Below are 6,813 nucleotides of genomic sequence, written 5' to 3' on the forward strand. Positions count from 1 at the left end.
CTTAAAACCACCAATGAAAAAAATTGAAGAGAACCCCTAAAATAAAAAGGCATATCATGCTTATGAATTGGAAGAATTACATTGTTAAGATAATCATATGACACAAAGCAATCTACAAGGTCAGCGGAATCTCTCTTAAAATACCAATGACATTCCTCAGAGAGGTAGAAAAAAATAGCCATAAAATTTATATGGAATCAAAAAAGACTCAGAATAGACAAAGCAATCCTGAGCAAAACAGCAAAGCAGGAGACATTACACTACCTCACCTCAAAATATATACAAAGCTATCTTAACCAAAACAGCATGGTATTGGTATACAAACAGATGCACAGCCCAATGAAACAGAGCAGAGTACCCAGAAATAAATTCAGGTATTTAGAGGCAGTTGATTTTTGACAAACTTGCCAAAAGTATGCATTGAGAAAAAGACATTCTTCAATAAATTATGTGGGCAAAACTAAATATCAATATGCAGAAGAATAAACTAACTTCTTATCTCTCACTGTATACATAAATCAACTCAAAAGGAATTAAATACTTAAATTTATGACCTGAAACTATAAAAATACTTCCATAGGGGAAATGCTTCAGGACATCAGTCTAGGCAAATATTTCATGCATAAGAGTTTGAAAGTACAAACAACAAAAACACAAATAGACAAATGGGATTATATCAAACTTAAAGCATTCTGCACAGCAAAGGAAGCAGCCAACAGAATGAAGAGAAAATCTGCAGAATAGGAGAAGATATTTGTAAATTATTCCTCTGACAAGGGATTTCTGTTCAGAATATACAAGGAACTCAAACAACTCAACATCAAAAAAAATTGATTACAAAACGGGCAAAGAATATAAATAGACATTTCTCATAGAAAGACATACAAATGGCCAATAAACAGGTGAAAAATTCAACATCACTAATCATCAGGGAAATGCAAATCAAAATCAAAATGAGATTCTACCTCCCATCTCAGTTAGAATGACTATTAAGAACACGAAAACTAGCAAATGCTGGCAAGGATGTGGAGTAAAGGGGGTTGTTATACATTGTTAGTGGACATAGAAATTAATACATTCATTATAGAAACAGTATAGAGGTTTCTCAAACTAAAAATAGAACTGCCGAAAGACTCAGGTTCCCACTATTTTGTATTTATTCAAAAGAAAAGAAATCAGTATATCAAATATATGCCTGTACCCTCCATATTTATTGCAGCACTATTCACAATAGCCAAGATACAAAATATACCTAAATGCCCATCAGCAGATAATTGGATAAAGAAAATGTGATTATATAATGAAATATTATTGAGCTATAAAAAATGAAATCTTGTCATTCCCAGAAACATGGATAAGCATGGAGGACACTATTTTAAGTGAAATAAGTCAAGGTACAGCAAGATAAATACCACATATTTTCACTTATATGTTGGAGCTAAAAAAATAGCTGAGCTCAGAAGTAGAGAGAAGAAAAGATATTACTAGAAGCTAGAAAGGTCTCAGGGAGAAGAAGATAGAGAGAGGTTAGTTAACGGATACAACATTATAGCTAGATAAGAATACTCTCTAGTGCACTATAGCACTGTAGGATGTATATAGTTAACAATAATTTTCATAAAGCTGGAAAAAAGGATTTTGAATGTTCCCAACACAAAGAAATAATAAACATTTGAGATTTATGCATTGTATACATGTATTGAATTATCCTTTTGTATTCCATAAATATGTATAATTATTAAATGTCAACTAAAAATAAAAGGGAAGAAAAGAAATCTATAAACTTGAAACATCCATCACGTAGATCTCATCTATATCCTTCATCCATAATCAAGTTTTTTATAGAGGAGAACTCCAGAGAACTTCCTTCATTTCTCTCTACATTTTCGGATTATGCTTTTCTCCTTTTGTTAAAAATCACATCTACAATACTTTAAAAGGTGTCCTAAAATAAATTCTTTCTCTATGTTCAATCAAAAAAGAAAAGATTTGACTTAATAATAGGTATAAGAGGTAGAGAAAGTTAATAGAAAACAAAGGAAGATTTTTATTAACCTATTCAACAAATCCATATATTTTAATTAAACATCCTATCTGTAAAGGGGCAGAATATTTAATGACCATCACTTAAATTCATTATCTGTGAAATATTACTTAACTAGCACATTTTCATCAAAAAATTCTCTGAGTGAGCATTGTGCTTCTGCCTTAGATATAAGACATGATAATTTCCCTTTTTATGTAAGAAATTTTATACTACTCTTATATTATCCAACCGCCTTACAGATAAAAAAGATACGTGACTAAAGTCTATACTTTGTCTGATAGCATTATTACCAACTTAAAATTGTCTAGTATTAAAATTTTAGAGAGATGAGCTTATTCCTGCAAGAATGACTATAATGAAAAAAAAAAATAGATGTTGGCATGGATGCAGTGAAAAGGGAACACTTCTAGACTGCTGGTGGGAATATAAACTAGTACAACCACTATGGAAAAGAGTGTGGAGACTCCTTAAAGAAGAGACTTTCAAATTTGCTTAATTAAAAACCCTCATTTTAATAGTGAGCAGAAAGAAATCAAGCAAGACTAAATTATTTTCCTTAGCTTCTCATTCACAGAGTTAATATGTACATAGATCTAATTCCCACTCCAATTTTTCCTTTCCTTGTTCACTGTCATTAATTTGTCCTAAATTTTGTAGTGGTTTACAGATGTCAAAGACTGTCTCTGATGTGGATCCAAAGAGCAAACTACTCTTACTCTTACGGTGCTTTTATTCTGGTGGAGATAGAGAACTAATATATAAATTAATAAGTTCTTACAGTGATAATTTCTATGAGAAAAAATTAATTTACTAATGTGAGAAAGCTGAATTAGAGACCTAAGCTGAGGGATGTACTTTATAATGAGAGTCAGGAGTTGAGGCCAAGCGACAAGAAACAGCCATGCTGTGAAGATCTGGGAAAAGAAGGTTCGATGTAGATATAAGAGGTTGTACAAAGTCCCCGGGGTAGAAAAAAGTCTCTCCTGGTCAAGGGTTAGAAAGTGAATGTAAGCAGAGTACATCTAACAAACATGTGGTGTAGGCTAACGAGGAGTCTGAGCCCAGAGACCCCTGCACACTTCAATACAGAGCTTCGACTTTATTGAAAGAATCCCTTTGGATCCTGTCTGGAGAATGGACTGATGGGTGACAAAAATGAAAACAAGAAGAAGAATTAAAAGGCTATTATTCCTTCCTTAATCAGACAATAAATTACTTTTTTAGAAATGTAAACTCTTGTAAAAATTAAGGAAAAAAGAATAAACAAACATAAGAAAATTCTGTCAAAAATTATTAATTTTCTTCTTAAATCATGTTTTTACTAAGTACTATATTTTGAATATCTCTGAACAAGTTGTGACAAGTAAACAAAAGGAAGGACTTATTATAATTTACAAATCTGGGGAAAAGCAAAATTGTTTAAATAGTGAAGAGGACATGTATCTCAGAACATATTTAAATCTATTTACAAAAAAGGATAATGAATTTAAATGTTATGTGTCAGAATTCATTTTTAAATTGTAAGCTGTATTTCAAGTATCATACGTATAATTTGTGGTTATTACTTATTTTGTAAGCTTATCATTTATTTTTAGAATGCTAAACATGTAGTATTGTGTTACATACAAAAGAATGTTACTCAATAGGACTTTGTGAAATTCAATGTGAGTTTCTATGCTAGCTAAACTCTATATATTATTTGTTTCTATCATGGATTGCTGTCCTTAATAGTTGTGTAATTTTTTTTATCATGACTATTATGACCTGCCTTAATGTAATTAGTAATATTGCTCTTAGTTTTCAATTTGGCAGGTTATAGGGTACGTAATATAAGTCATACAATTTCAAAACTTCAAATAATGACCAAAGCGGAGAAAGCTTTTATTTCAAAAAATGATGCTATTCTAGAACACTTGCTACTCAGGTATAATTTTAAATTACTGTTTAATTCTATTACAATAATAAATATAATTTATCTATGATAATTCATGAATGGAACTAGTTAAGCTTGCATTCTTTATTTCTACTAATAATACCTGATATACAGAAAATTTTCGGGTACTCAAAAAATCGCTCATCATTTGTAGGAGTGGAAACCCAGAGTTCAAAATTTTAGGTACTTCATTGACTTGAAAGTTCAAAAGGACGTCCAAGTAATAGCCTCTTAAATTTTCCCGAGGCACATCAGAAATTTAGCCCTTAATTATTTTCTATTCAGCTACTTTGCAAAAAGTTGTTTCAAAGTGCAAGTTATTGATTTCTTCTAATACAGTTCCAACCAAATTACTATATGCTATATAAGAGAAATATCACAAAATACCTAGCTTAATGAAGATACTCATATTTCTAAAAGTGATCAATTTAATCAATTTTGTCTTGTTTAAATCATATGAATGTATATGCAGGAGAGAGATAGATAACTAGAGTTATCTAACTCTGGTTAGATAATAATAATCATGGAACCAAATAGTCAAGAATTCTAAATGTATTAATTTTAGCATTATGTAAATACATTTTCTGGTCGTCACAATCACATTAAAAGAATAAATTTTTATTCTTTGAATGCAAGATAAAGACTATAATATATTGCATTTTTTTCCTGTCCCTCTTCTACTTATGATGTTTTATTTATGTAAATGGGGTTTTGGGTAAATATTGTCAATGTCAAATTATTGCTTTCTAATATTTATTAGAGAGATTGTCAAAGTTTAACTTTGAAATATAACTTGCTTAAATAATGGTATCATTTTAAACAAAATTCATTTTTTTCCACTTATTTGTTTTGGCTTGAAATTTATATCATCTGATGTCTATACTTTGAGTGACACAAATTAGTTGCAATTGCTAAATGCTTATTATATGCCAAGGATTATACTAAATATCTCATATGCATAATCTCGTTTGTTTTGTGGGACAACTCTATGTAATAAATGTTATTAACTCCATGTTCCAGAAAAGAAAACTGATGTGTACTTAGATTAAATCTATGAATGATTAAATCTGAACTGAAATCTGGAATTACTTGGCATTGGAGTCCAGGCTCTGGGGTCTGCAATGTATGCCATGCTCTAGGTTGTGCTCTGTTTCTCCTGCTGTGCATTTGCGTTTTTATTTCTTTTTGTTCTTGCTCTCTTTCATCCCACCCTCCCACAAACTCATGATACAAACATCTTTGAAAAGGTGTGAAATTGCAGTTGAAAGGGAAGCAGGTATTACTGAACTCCTACCAGCAGAAACAATGAGTTGTCCAACAATTTTGTTGGTATGAATTTTTTATGAGCCAGGTTGTAGAAGGAATGAAGGCCAACTTTCAATTACAGAGAATAGATCCTTAGTTTAATGAGATCAAGCATTTTTAGTGGCATTGGTCTTGCCTTTCTTTTCTGAAGATTCAGCCTAATAGGAATTTATAATTTATAGCAATAGCTTTCAATCTCTGGAAACCCTTAGTGTTTCATGACTTAGCATAGCTTTGGGAAGTTTAATAAACTTTTGTGTCTCCAGAAATATTTTAATATGTTGTGGCTGAAAGTGTTCTGATATGCAGATATCAATATTGACCAAAAGTTTTCATTTTTGTTTGCAAATATCTGTACAAGTGAAAGGCAGACATTTGCCTTAAAATACAAATAATATCTAAGTTTTATTTTCATATAATTTTATACATTTGCTTTCTTTTTCTTGTGACAAGAATGAATTCAAATTAACTATGAGATTTTTAAAATTTTCAGCCTCATCACTCATAGCCTCTTAGTTTTGAAAGATAGTAACCATAAAATAGTGTACTAGAAGTAATTTACTCATTTCATTCTATTATTTTTAAATTGAAAATAACATTACTCACATATTTAGTAACTTATTTAATCTGCACCTAGGTAGGGTTTCTTTCTCTGTCTTCTGCTCCATGGGCAAATTCTAAAACATTAATATATTTCAGTCAATTAAGAAAAACTTTTCCATTCATCCCCTTCCAAATATAGAATATTACTGCATTGGATTCCTCTTTATTGGTTGTTATGGGTTGAATTTTGTACCCCAAGAAAGATATACTGAAGTCCTAACCCACAGTACCTCAGAATGTAATCTTAGTTGGAAATAGAGGCTTTACAGAAGAAAAATGGCTTCAATTTCTAGTTATCCAACTGTTTCATGTTTTATTTCTATTAGATACAATGTGTTATAGAGACAAGATGATAGCTGCTATGAATCCAATCTCTTCAGACTGTAGTAGCCCAGAGCTCATTGTCTTTGTATATCTTTCTGAATTACTAAATTTTATGAAAACACATTACATGTGCTTAATGTACCTAAAGAAAAAATTTCAGTTCTTTTGTGGATTTTGAAGTTTAAAACATATTGTGATAATTGCCATATATAAATAGGTCATCCCTGACCTCTGCAAACAAAGAATCACCACCACATATTCAGCAACACCCAACATCAACCATTACCCTCTGAAAAATCTTTTTTAAGACAATTATGCATATAACCATTAAAATCAGTGTTCTGCTTATCTGCTCAAAATCGCAATAAAAGTAAAACATTAAAGTTCCAGTTCTTTCATTAAAAAACTCTAAAATAGAAAATTGAATTTTTAGAAAAAGTATTTTTATCAAAAATAAAACATGGCACATATAATTACACAGGGGACAAATGCTCTGTTTTTGTGATTGGCTCAGAGGAATGAAGCTGCAAATTCAAAATTCTTTCTTCATTCTCACCTAGCATATAGACTACAAAATAATAGTAAAATGCATGCCTTTACA

Source organism: Pongo abelii, chromosome 4 (assembly GCF_028885655.2).
Source record: "Pongo abelii isolate AG06213 chromosome 4, NHGRI_mPonAbe1-v2.0_pri, whole genome shotgun sequence".
NCBI lineage: Eukaryota > Metazoa > Chordata > Mammalia > Primates > Hominidae > Pongo > Pongo abelii.